The 12,658-nt window shown below is 40.6% G+C and overlaps 1 protein-coding gene across 5 annotated transcripts in view; it reads left to right on the top strand.

Moving 5' to 3' along the window:
• ATXN7 (ataxin 7) overlaps positions 1 to 12,658 on the top strand; it is an 86,052-nt gene that overhangs the window by 30,084 nt on the left and 43,310 nt on the right. Inside the window, exon 1 of one of the 5 annotated variants that reach the window (XM_030283406.4) lies at positions 12,312 to 12,497. The exons of the other annotated variants lie outside the window; for them this stretch is intronic. The gene's annotated coding sequence lies outside the window, so the exon portion shown is untranslated. Of the gene's footprint in view, positions 1 to 12,311; positions 12,498 to 12,658 lie in introns of those variants that run through there. 5 annotated transcript variants of the gene reach the window in all.

The following is a 12,658-nucleotide window of genomic DNA, read 5'->3' as shown; positions in this document are numbered from 1 at the left end:
TTTTCTAGCCCATTGTTGCAGAGAGGATCTCTAAATAGAACTGTGCCTGTGAGTGTAGAGTTCATGCGTGGTAACTTTGACAGGCTTCAACAGAGGCAACTGTTGTTTCTTGCAAAATTTAACAACAGGTTGGCTCATTTTGCTCTGTGAAAGAGTAGAAAAGCTGTGGATAGAAACAGTGAGGATCAAAATTGTTTATTGGGGCTGAGGGCCTAACCCTCTCCCACCACCAAGGAACTCTTGAGTGTCCCCACAGTAAATTTTCAATTGCTAAAAGTTGTCATGTATGTTCCTTTAAATAAAACAAAGACATGAGGGAAAAAATCCAAAATAAGAAACCCAAAACCAAGCCATCCCCACCCTCAAGTCTATATTTGAGAGTCAGAGAGATACAACCCATGTACATCATCATTAAATACACCATTACTTACTAATTTGTGCAGCCCTTTTGAACTGGTTGGGATAAAAGTCTCTTATATTCTTATACTGACTCATAAAATAAATTTGAAATACTTAAAATTATAAAGAAGGAATCTGTGGCATCTCAGGAAAATAAAAGCATGGGGAGCAGAAAAAGAGATTTGACTAGACAATTTAAAATGGAGTGGGTTTTTTTTTTACTAGTGTTTTCGGTGCACACTGAAATGATGGTGTCTTTACTAGAGTTTAAGGACCTCATTCTTTCAGTTACACATACAGCCCCTTTTTTAGTTTGTTTGGGTATTTTTGTGTGTGTTACATCCTTTGAGAGGTGGATCCCTTGCTGCTGTCTATTTCAAACACTTCGCTCCTACTGTCACCATAGCTTAGAGTTAAGTGGCAACAAAGTACAGGAGGAGGAGGAGAGAACATCTGTAACTTGGGTCCCAGGTCAGAATTGGTGTTGGCTGTGGGGTGATGTAGCACAGTACCAATCTTACAGCTTTTAGAATATACTGTCTTAATAAAGCAAGTGGTGAATTTTCTGTGGGAATGCAGATTGTCAGTTTTTGGTGGGCACCTTCAGAAGATACTGTGGAAGGTTTAGTGGCAGTAGGAGTCAGTCAGGAGAGCAGGTGGGAGCAAACTCTGTTCAGCGTGTGTCACCTGGTAGCAGCTGGTCTTTGGCAGTTAATATATCTTGGGGTTAAATAAAAAAGGTTCTGGGAACCTCTGGGGCATTCAGCAGAAGCTTTGAGGTTTGATTATATTAATTGCTATTAATGAAAGTTACCAGAGCTGTGACAGTACTAAGAGCCATGCAATGAACCCTTGTTCTTCTTGAGCTCTTTCTGGGCAGGGTTGAGCAGTGAAATCCAGGCCTGGGAGGCTCACTAGAAGCATCTTTATCACATAGACATAAGGTCTAGAATTTTCCCAGCAGCAGGCTCCATAAATAATTAAAGCACTGCTGAAACTTCTGTTCCAATATTAAGTTGTAAATACAAGTAAGAGACAGCATCTTATTTCAAATTTAAATTTCTTTTTATTCAGCCTTGGGAGGTGCTTAGTTTAGTTGATTTTTTGTTGTGTCACATCATATCAGAGAGATGCTTAGAGGGCTCTATAATCCTTGACTATCTGCAAATACATTTTTGAGAATTTTTAATACATCGAAATAAATATTTTAAGGTAGCAGTACAAGCTGCTATACTTTTTTTTTTTACATTCTGCATAGCTCTTCACAGTCTGTAATCAGATAAATCTCTTCTTCATTTCATTGCATTTTAATTGGCTATTTACATAAATTGTTTTAAGGTTTTGTGGACTGGTTATCATAAAACAATTACAGGGAGACTTTAAAATTGCATTGAACTGTTTAGGAAAATTGTGGAAGTTTTATCTGATTGCTTGAAAAACATGCAGTTTGAAAGGATGTTACTTCTGAAACTGTCTGCAATGATTTGCCCTAATTTTTTACTTGGTTCTTTTTTTTTCCTTTAAATCTAAGTTCTATTTACAATATTATTTCTGATGGGATGAGTCAGGTGTTATAAATAGAATATTGTGATGTTAGACTGCAAGTTAGAACTGTGTCATCTCATATGTTTTAAAGATACTTGGCAAGTTTTAGGTATTACCATGATATTAGTGTATTGCAAGGCCTTGGGGACTTTGGCTGGAAGTGCAGCCACAGGACTGTCTTGATCTGTCCATAATATGTAAAGAGGCAGGATATATTCTTTTTTATAAGAATCTTTTGAAATAGTTGTCTGTACACATACATAACAGTCAGGAATTCACTGTTATCTAATCCTTCTTAAGTGGTATGTATGATTAGCTAGGTTATCCCTGTGCAGAAGAGGTGATGTCGTGATAATACTTAAAGATTGGTTTTTGTGGTGTTTCTGTGCTATATTTAATAACAAAAACTCAGTGAGAAAAGAACAATGCAATAAATATGTAGAAATGTGACTTTCATACAAGGTGGTAACTTTGTCATCTAAGTAGAGCAGGAAAGACAAAAAGGCTTAGTGAAGGATACTTTTAAATAAATTGGGTTAAGAGGATGCAGATTACTCTCTCTAAGGTAACTATTTTGAAAAGGTATTTCCATTGCAGCAGATATATAAAAATGAATGTCTTCAGTTCTTACAGCTCTCCTGGCTATGCCCAGCCTGTGGCTGGAGCTGCTGAAGGTTGTCTGGGGATAGGTGTCATCTCTTGTCTCTTACAAGACAAAAAAGATTTCATCTTTCACAAACCATTGTAATATTTGACTTGTAATTAACTATTCTAAATCTCTAGGATGCTTGAATATTGTTTCTCTTCCTGTGTAATGAATGAAATAATCCACTGCTGTATAAGTTCCCCATATGTATAATATTCAATGTTATTTCCTAGGCATTCTTACAATGTAGGTGACAGCATAGAGATGAATAGAGCTTTGTACTTATACTTGAAGTTTTTTAGCAGCAAGTGTTAAAATCTGACAAAGGGAATTCAAAGTCTAATGTAGCAGAGTAGCATGATTATAAAAGCAGTTGTCACAGAAGGCAATAAATTTATTTTAATCTGTGTTCTCACTGCTAGGAGGCTTTGCTCAGTGAAAATCTTTCCCTGCTTGTGCAGGCTCTGTGCAGCTGTGAGCCAGGACTGGTGCTGGTGGCTCTCACACTGATTCTTGTGGCAAGTCAGACACTCGTGGTAAGCCCAGATACTACAGGTTATGACAGGATGTGACTTCATCAAAGTAAACTGCGCACACAGCTGCTCTCACATTGCTTGGAGTCATGATTGCTAGATTTGGAAATGGCAAATATTCTGGGTTATTGGCTCAGGTAGATTAGAAATAGTCAAATTACTTGTGTGTGCATGTGCCCATCAGCCCTGTGGAATAAGCTGGTTTGTGGTAACATGTGTTCCAGATGAGAAAGATGGTTTATTTACAAGCTCACTCCCACCCTGATCTCCACTTCTGATAGCTTTGGCATAGCCCATGGATAAACTTCATTGATAATGTAAGGGGAAAGGGATAATTGGTTATGCCTTGTTTTTCTGCTAAGGGGATTATAATAGGCAGAAAACATACAGTGTTCTTGATCTGCTCTTCCTTCTGTTGCTAAGCAGGACTTGAATCTTCATCAACTGTCTGTAATGCAACAGAAAATACAGCTTTCTCAGCTGGCACTGAAAAAATATGTACAAAAGAGCTGAAGGACTAAAATCCTGTAGGGAGCAATTTTGAGGTTAAGTCCATATTGCTTTGATTCTGAAATTGAGCTCTCATTGTTTTCTTTGCGAGCAAGTTGGTTGGATGCTTTCTCACTGATACAGTTGCCTGGAAGTCCTATAGCAGCTTGCCTTAAAATGAAGTGTGGAGGCTTTAATGAGTTAAACTTGAAAATCAAGTCCTATGATGAATACACAGTAAATTGGATGTTTGCTTTCCATGGACATCAAATTCTGTTGTAATTTACCATTCATAAATTTAACTTTCAGTCTGTTGACTGCCTAAGTGGTGTAGTAGATGGTGTGTGTAGGAGGATGGGAGTTCTGATGGTTACCTGGGGATATGAGGTCTTGTTGTGAGCCACTGAAGTCAGCAGGGTTTTTCTTGTGATTGGAAGGAGAATGTAGGACCAGGTTGTGGGGCTCAGTGGGTAAGAGGGGAGACAGCTGTGTTCAGTGCAACCTCACAGACAGTCACCAAAGGTACTTCACTATGCAAACATTTAATTGTCAGTCCCTAGATATTGCAGCCCTGCCTTTGTCAAGGTGTATATACCCTAAATTACACCCTCTGGCTATTGTTTCAGGCAAAACTACAGAGGAAAATCTGTATCAGTTTACACCTAGGGTGTGGTTCTACAATCTTTTTCTTTCTCTCCTAGTAATGCTGGATTAAACAGCTCCTGTCTCTGCTGAGTGAAACACTTGTGAAGTAATAGTTGTATTCTAACTGTAAAGTTGTTTCCAAAGCAAGGTGATGACTGCTTAAAGGAGAACCTTCATCTAGACTCCATTGGATTGTGCTTGATTATGTATCTTTTGAGAGTGAACCTGATCTGATTTTTCCATGTCTGCGTACAAGACTGTATAGCATAATAGATCTTATGTCTTGATTATCTTTGAGCGTTAAAGATGTCATGTCATAACCGAGGTGTAAATTAGGACCAGTTTTAAGTGGTGTATAGTGAAAACAAGTAAGAACTAGTTGTTGTTATTATTATTAGTTAGTATTCTTTTTAAAAATTCCTTTTTCATAATTAGTTATGTCAGGAGGACAGGTAATAGGAATTGGAAGTTTTTCTAATGTTCTTGAGGTGGTTCCCAGTAACTTTGTGAACAGGAGAAGATACCATTTGAATTTGTGTTACTTTGCTGAACAAGACTTACAGCATCATTTATCTTTATCTTTTACTGGAGGGCTGTTGCAAATGATTCCAAAAGGAGAAAAAAGGATCATTTATACAGTATACTTAAATGTATTCCATACCAAATACTCTTTTTATCCCTTCAGAAGAAATCTATAGTTGTGTGGAATATCCAGAAGCCTCAAATGCTGCAAAGATTTGGGTTAACTGGCAGTATTTTTGATGGATATGTCAAAGGAATAGAAAGTGTTCCCAATAGCCAGACAGTGTGGGTGTTAGATTATTGAGACAGCCATGTAAAATAATTTGGAAAGCACTTTTCAAAATAATACATTTTCCGAAGAATTTCTCTACTTTTCCCAGGAAATGTTAAAATCATCTATTTCATTCCTGTTCAATTAGAATGACTCCAGAAGTATATTAAAGGAGTTTAACTTGCCTCTGACAACTGGAAGGCTTTGCTAGGCTTTGGTTTATAACAAATATAATTTTGGGATTATATTGTCGTAGTTTGACACTGGCCAAATGCCAGGCACCAATGACAATTGCTCACTCACCCTCCCCTGTCACAGCTGGGCAGAGGAGAGAAAAATTTAATGAAGGCTTCATGAGTTAAGACAAGGACCAGGGGAAAACACTCTAAGGGCACAACAGGCTCAACTTAAAGTTACAAAGTGAATTTATTACTAACGAAGTCACAGGAGGACAATGAGAAGTAAAATGAGCCCTTAAAACACCTTTTCTTCCCCCAGCCATTCCCTCAACAGCACATGGGGATAGGGCATGGGAGTTTTGGTCAGTTCATTGCTGAGGTTTCCTTCTGCTGCTCTGGGAGAGGAGTCCTTCCCCTGTGAGGCCGTGGGGTCCCTCCCATGGAGACAGTTCTCTGTGAACTTCTCCAGCGTGGGCCCACTCCCACCTGCTGCAACGTGAATTCCCCCACAGGCACACAGTCCTCCCAAAACTGCTGCAGTGTGGGTCAGTCTTCCACGGGGTGCAGTCCTCCGAGGCCAGGCTGCTCCAGCCTGGGAGCAGGGCCCCCTCTCCATGGAGTCTCCCACTGGATCTCGGCCTCCTCCAGGCATCCACCTGCTCCAGCACAGGCAACTCCCACATGGGCTGGGGATGGATCTCTGCATCCCCCATGGATCCCCAGGGGCTGGGGATGGATCTCTGCATCCCCCATGGATCCCCAGGGGCTGGGGATGGATCTCTGCATCCCCCAGGGGCTGTGGGTGGATCTCTGCATCCCTGTGGATCCCCAGGGGCTGTGGGTGGATCTCTGCATCCCTGTGGATCCCCAGGGGCTGGGGATGGATCTCTGCATCCCCCATGGATCCCCAGGGGCTGGGGATGGATCTCTGCATCCCCCAGGGGCTGGGGATGGATCTCTGCATCCCTGTGGATCCCCAGGGGCTGGGGATGGATCTCTGCATCCCCCATGGATCCCCAGGGGCTGTGGGTGGATCTCTGCATCCCCCGTGGATCCCCAGGGGCTGTGGGTGGATCTCTGTGTCCCTGTGGATCCCCAGGGGCTGCAGGGGCTCAGCTGCTCCACCCTGGTCTCACCACAGCCTGCAGAGGAATCTCAGCTCTGGCACCTGGAGCACCTCCTCCCGCTCCTTCTCCACTGACTGTGGTGTCTCCATGTTGTTTCCCTCACATCTTCTCACCTCCTCCTCTTCTCTGGCTAGGAAAAAAACTGCGTCCCACTTTGTTTTGATTTTCTTCTTAAATCTGTTACCAGCCTCTGTAACTGGCCCAGTTTTGGCCAGCAGCATGTCCATCTTCAGAGCCATCAGGGACTGGCCCTGCTGGACATGGTGGAAGCTGCCAGCAGCTTCTCACACAAGTCACCTCTGTGGCACATCTGCTACCAAAAACCAGGCTGTGCAAAACCAACACAGATAATTTGTTTTTTGAAGCATAGAATGTGTCTCTTCTGCTCGGCTAAGAGAGATGGCAGTCATCCTGCTCTCCCTGGTACTAAATAAAAGTATTTGAGAGGAAAGGCCTAAATTAATTTGCTGATAGGCAGCATTTACTTCATCAAAGTGCTTAAAGATGAATTCCCAAAAGCAAATTTGTTTTTCAGTTCTGTGAAGTTGTGTTACTCAAATCAGCTGTCTAGAAATCGTGCTTGTTAAGGAGCTTGTGTTCCACATTGTAGTTTGTAATTTATAGAGGAAAAGTTTTGAGACAGATTCAATGTATCTGTGTTTCCTACCAAAGGCAGTGTAATATGTACTTATAATTCTTGTCCTAAATACAAGGTTGGGACTTTTTGTTGCCAAGTGATTGAGGGAAGACTTTTTCTACCAGTTGTGTTGTGAGATTTTAGGGGAAATATCAATGTCTGAACTGTACCTGATACAGTTTGATTGTGGTTTATATCTAGGCTGGACAGAGCTCTCTCCTTGTGTGATATGTCATCTGTAGAACCTGCTTTAACAGCCAGCTGATGTGCCTGGCTGTTTTCAGCACCACTGTTTCCATGGGGTGTTTGGAGAAGTCCTAAATGCATCAGCCCTTGTTTGGGAAGTTTCCTTTTGGTTCTGCCTGACTCCCACCTTATGCCCTGAAATGTAGGGGCACAGACCACTGTGTCATTTGATGGAATAAAATTTGTAAGTTTCTTTTCTTGTTTTTATGGCCTGAATTTAATGATATGAAGTGTTAGCTTGATAGTCTTGGAGATAAGAATACTATTTTTATACTCAGAGTAGAGCGCAGGAGTAAAATCTTCAGTGTGCTGTCAACATGTCTCATCTGATGCTTGTTTACAACTGCTTGGGTTGCAAAAGGGGTTCTCTGTGCAACAGTGCAATTCTCTGTCCTCCTGCTGACACCATCCAAAATTATCATGGATAACCACAACAATGTGAAGAAAGGCCCCTCCCAGGAAAGGGCAAAAATCACAGCCTGGGTAGATGGTGCTCTTCATGATGAAATAGGAAGACATGATGGTAAGGTGCAGCATCAGCAGTTTTATTTATAATTTAATCCCTCCAAGACTTTTCCTGCACTTGATGACTGAGGTCTTGCAGGAAGCGTGGCGTCGACTGTCATCGCAGTGCCTCGGGTGATGTCACTGACTCACGGGAGGGTTTGGGGTGTCCCTGCTGTTATGGTGGCCTGGCAGTACTCTTTCTTGGACTCCTTCTGGCATTTTTCCCCACGTGTTCCACACTGTTGCTGGAAGCAAAAGCTTTTGAGCAATTTCCAAACCCAAAGCAGTGCATTGTGGGCCAGCACTGGGAGGACTGGATCAACAAGTTTGGCAGCAGCAGCTTTGGCTTCCTGCCTACCCTGGATAGGCACCAGTAGAGATTGCCTAAGTCTCCCAGTGAGTTTGAGCTGAAGACCCCAGCCGAGGTCCTGAAAGTCATGTGTGTACAACTGCTGTGCCTGGCAGAGGATCTGCTTCTGTTGTAAACCGTGGTTTTGTTATCCTGGATATGTTTGCAGTAGTTATCTTTTATCTGCTTTAGGAAGGTGGATGTTCTATTTGTTTTCAGTATACTGGAGGGTGGTAAACTCTACAAATTTGTTAAAATATCAGAGGATCCTGTTTACTTTTCAGCTTTCTGTTGTCTATTTAATCTTACTGTTTTCATCCTGAGTCATCCAGGGGCAGTTAACTGGTGCTCTGAAGTGTCCTTTTCTGTGTGTTTTTGAAATACCAACCCATGTTTTTTGTTGTGCCTGTTCCTTAATACTGACCCCATATGTCTTCTGTGATTTCCCCTTTGCAAACAGGCTTCATCTTGTAACACAATGCATCAGGACCACCACTTGAGGTCTGGGGGTTTCCTGGGGGAGCAGGACACCACTTGCCTGGTTCTCATTGCACAGTTGTGCTCTGAATATGTCTAATCTTGTATCTGCATAAGGATGACGTTGTCATGCTGCTTATATAATCAGGTTTATTGGTTTTATGTCCTTTTTGACATGAGATGTCTAAAAATTAATGCTGTTGCCTATTTCAGTAGTTTTTCCTAAGAGTAGAGCATTTTGCTCCCTAGATACCCTGAGAAAGGGAGAAGAGTTCTTTTTTTCACCTCCCATTGTGTGTTTTGGTCCTTTCATATGTATCCAATACCCTCTTCCCAAGTGTGATGAGTACTGTTATCTGCAGAGACACCAGAGGAGGGAAGCAGTCTTAGAAGTATCTGTCAAAAATGTGAGTTGGACCAAACCAACCAAATCAAAACATTAAGTAGACTGAGCAAATTCTTTTCTCCTTTCCTTTTATTGTGTTCTGCTGCAGGTGTTACCTTCTGTGTACATCACAAGTGGGCTGGTGTTCTGGTTATGTTAAAGAGGCCCAGACCATGAAAGAGCAGAAAAACTACTTTAAAACAGTTCAGTCCTTTCAGATCTTCTGCATGTATAATGTGATCTAAATGATCTTAATTCTTTAATACATTTTAATTTAATAATACTAAAATCTGCAGTCCTTCCTTGCCTGTTTCTGTTGAAGAGTGGAATTGGTGATTTCAGTAGTGGAGAGCTATTGCCAGGTATGGAAGAATAACACCTGATGCAGATTTGTTCACCCGATGTTTTCAAAGTCTTTTTTTTTTTTTCTCTGTAACACACATATCATGTATTTTATGTGTAATGTTTGGAGATGGAATTTTGGGAGGTTTTGTGAGGGCAGGCTCCAAAAATAAGGTGAATCTCTCCTAACAGTGAAGAAATACATCTTGGAATAAGGATAGCGATGGGTTTATTCTAAAAAGGAGGTGACATTCAAAGGCAAAACCTCAATTTCTTCTTTAGAACAATTTAAAATTCCATAACAATAAAAAAAAATTCACTTCCACAAAGATTTTTTTAGGCTGAACTGTGTGTTATATCACAAATAACCAGCATGAAATTACTAACCTTATTCTGTGATTCGGTTGCCTGAGTTTTCGTCCCTGCTTACCTATTTAATTCATATAACTGTGCGTCAGAGGGCAGCTAGCACAAGTTTAAAGCCTAACCCTTCTGAACAGGTGGGTCCCTTGGAAGGAAATCTCTGATGACAGTAGCTCTGTGTGTACTGGAATGTATCAGCTGTAAGAAGTAAAGACTTGGGGTTTACCAGTTCCTCAGCTAGAGAATTGAAATAGTCATATTTCTTTGTCTAAAGGTATGCAATACCTAAGTTCAAATATTTTGTGTGACTACATGTGTGTTCAAATACATAACAAGTAGGTTAGCCCTTTTACTGCCCTTTAACAACAAAAACACTTTTACATTTTATCTTCTGATCTTAATAATTATCACAGTGCTGCTGGATTTTTGTGCTATAGTACATTTATATGCCTGTTGCCGTGCAACTTACATTAATTATTTTTATTGTATCAAGTCAAGTCCCAGTAAATCTGCAAAGCAAAGGAAGTAAATTTTATTGGAAAAACTAATAGTGCCTGCCAAATTGAGAGGAGTGAGGAAGTGCAAGCTGGTATGTGAAAATCAACAGGCATCAGTTTCCTTATGGCTATATGAGGCATGATTGAAACACTCATATTTTTGAGGTGGATGTTCCAGTGCATGGAGAATGGGAGTGGCAGGGGTGGGGTGGTTTTAGGTAGCTGGCTTGCCCAAGAAAAGAAAATATTGATATACAATTCAGTTGACAGGTCCTGTGTATTGTTTTCCTTGCTTTTCTTGTTTTATTTTTTTATTTTTTGAATATGCTGATTTGCTCCCTCAGGTATCAGGTGCATGATATGAAAAGTGGCCAGAGTGTTCTTTGCACAAAGATGTGCTGTCTTTGCACATCTTGTTAAGGAATTAACACCATGCTGCTGTCACATGAGAGCTGGGGCTGTAGCCAGCAGGGAAGAGAGGGAAAAGGTGGAAAGGTGAGCACTGTGCACGTCCCAGGTAGCAGGGAAAAAGGTGCACTTTATTATTGCTAAATTTTGGGTGTTCTCCTGTCACAAAAGATGTAGTCATGGGCACATTGTGTTCCTCCACAGGTAAGAAAATGTGTAAATAGAGGTGGCTGTTACTGCTGTGCTCTGTCAATGAACAAAATATAAAATGTCACTTCTGTCAGTTACTGAGTTGCAGCCAGCACCCAGTCACATGGCTGGATGTGGACAGTCACACAGGAAAGTGGCAAAAATGCCACACATATGCCAGGTTTATTTTCCCTTAAAAGCATGTCTAGGTGGGAGATGGGAGAGGCTGAAAAGCCTGGAACGTGTTCACCGTTTGCAGTCACGTCGTATCAAAATACTTCTGCTGCGGCGAACAGTTTTATGTAAACTGTGAGTTTAGGTTTAAATAAAACAAACTTCCTTTTTCCTACTCCAGAAGTACAGCTGCTGCAGAGTACACGGAGTGCTGTGTGTGAAACAGGAGAAAAATACCGAACCTGTTGATGTTAGAACAATTCATAATTGTAGTGTGCTTCAGGCTGTGACTTAAGATACATTTTAGAATATTCTATGGGCGATTTATTTCAGTTTAATTGAGGCTGTGTTTGACTAGTGGCTTATCCAGAACTTTTCTCTCCCATCATGGTAGGTTTCCTGCATAATAATCGAGGTATTTCTGTGTACACTTTCATATTAGCTTAGTCCAGATTTTAATTTTACTGTGCAAATTATAGGGTTTTTATTCCCTGAACTCAGTTTCATTTTTGTGTCATAATTGCAAAACTCAATTCATTTTTGAGGATTCCCTAAGCTATTTTAGAATTGGGATTGGTTTTGTTCTGTGGGTGTTTTTTTGTTTTTGTTTTTTTTTTTTTGTACAGAAAAACATAAATAATAGTTTTTAGGCTTTCCCAAAATACAGCAGTGGCACTATGAGATCATGCCAACTAAAAATAGTGCATGACTTTGAATGAAGATACCTTACATGACAAATTATGTGTTCAACATTTGTGTAATATACAAATTGGTTGGAGAAATTAAAAATATCTTTAGGTCTGAAAACTCATTAAAAAGTAAATGGGAATGGTTTTTGCAGATGACTGACTTCATTCAAATTGCTGATGAAAAATTGATGTAACAGGATACAATGTGAGTAGGGAGACTTATAAAGCTTTTCAGCAGATTAAAATATGCTATTTGTGTTTCATTGAGAAATTTACTCATCAGTCTTTCTACAGACAATCTTCTGTAAGCTTCTTCACTGAAATTATTTCTTATTCTGTACAATAAACTTAGAAAACCTGTTTAATAATTTGAAGAATTTGACATGTGTTTTGAGTTAGATTTTCAAAGAAATTAATTGTGTGTAGATGAATTCATATACAAAGAATTTAACTAAATACTTAGATGTCTGCTTTAATATGCTTTATATATAATTACAGGAACATTGAAATCTTGGGAGCCTAAAATTAGAACTCCCAGCTGTGCAGTAGGCTGCAGGTGCACGTGTGCATGACATACTTCTCTTTGGTATCTGCTGCTCAGTTTTTATCCTTGCGTAAAAGACACAGACGTTTCCCAGAACTGTTAAATTTTAGAGAACTAAAATTTAGTGTTTCATTCTGCATCCTGGCAGAAAGAGAGAGGAAGGGCTCTGGGGGAACTGCTGTGCCTGTAGCCTTGCACAAGGATGGCTGTTTGGATTTGCCACCTGTGTGTGCACAGAGGAGTGTTGCTGCCTGCAGCAAACCTTTCTGCTGGACCTGAAGCTCCAGGGGATGGGATTTTGGGAATGCAACACAGCTGGACCTATGGAAAAGAGGTGGGTCATCCTTTGCCCCTTCAGAAGGGCAATCTGAATTTGGGAAAAGCAAAGTAAAATCTGGAGAGCTGTAGCTTTGTAAAGACAGCCTGTCCTGAGTTTTGAAAGGACCCCAAACAGAGAGGATTCCCCTTTTAGACATGAATCAATTGTTCTAACAC

Source organism: Taeniopygia guttata, chromosome 12 (genome assembly GCF_048771995.1).
Source record: "Taeniopygia guttata chromosome 12, bTaeGut7.mat, whole genome shotgun sequence".
Lineage (NCBI taxonomy): Eukaryota > Metazoa > Chordata > Aves > Passeriformes > Estrildidae > Taeniopygia > Taeniopygia guttata.
Note: the sequence above shows the minus strand (reverse complement) of the source record. Positions and strands in the feature narration are given on the sequence as shown.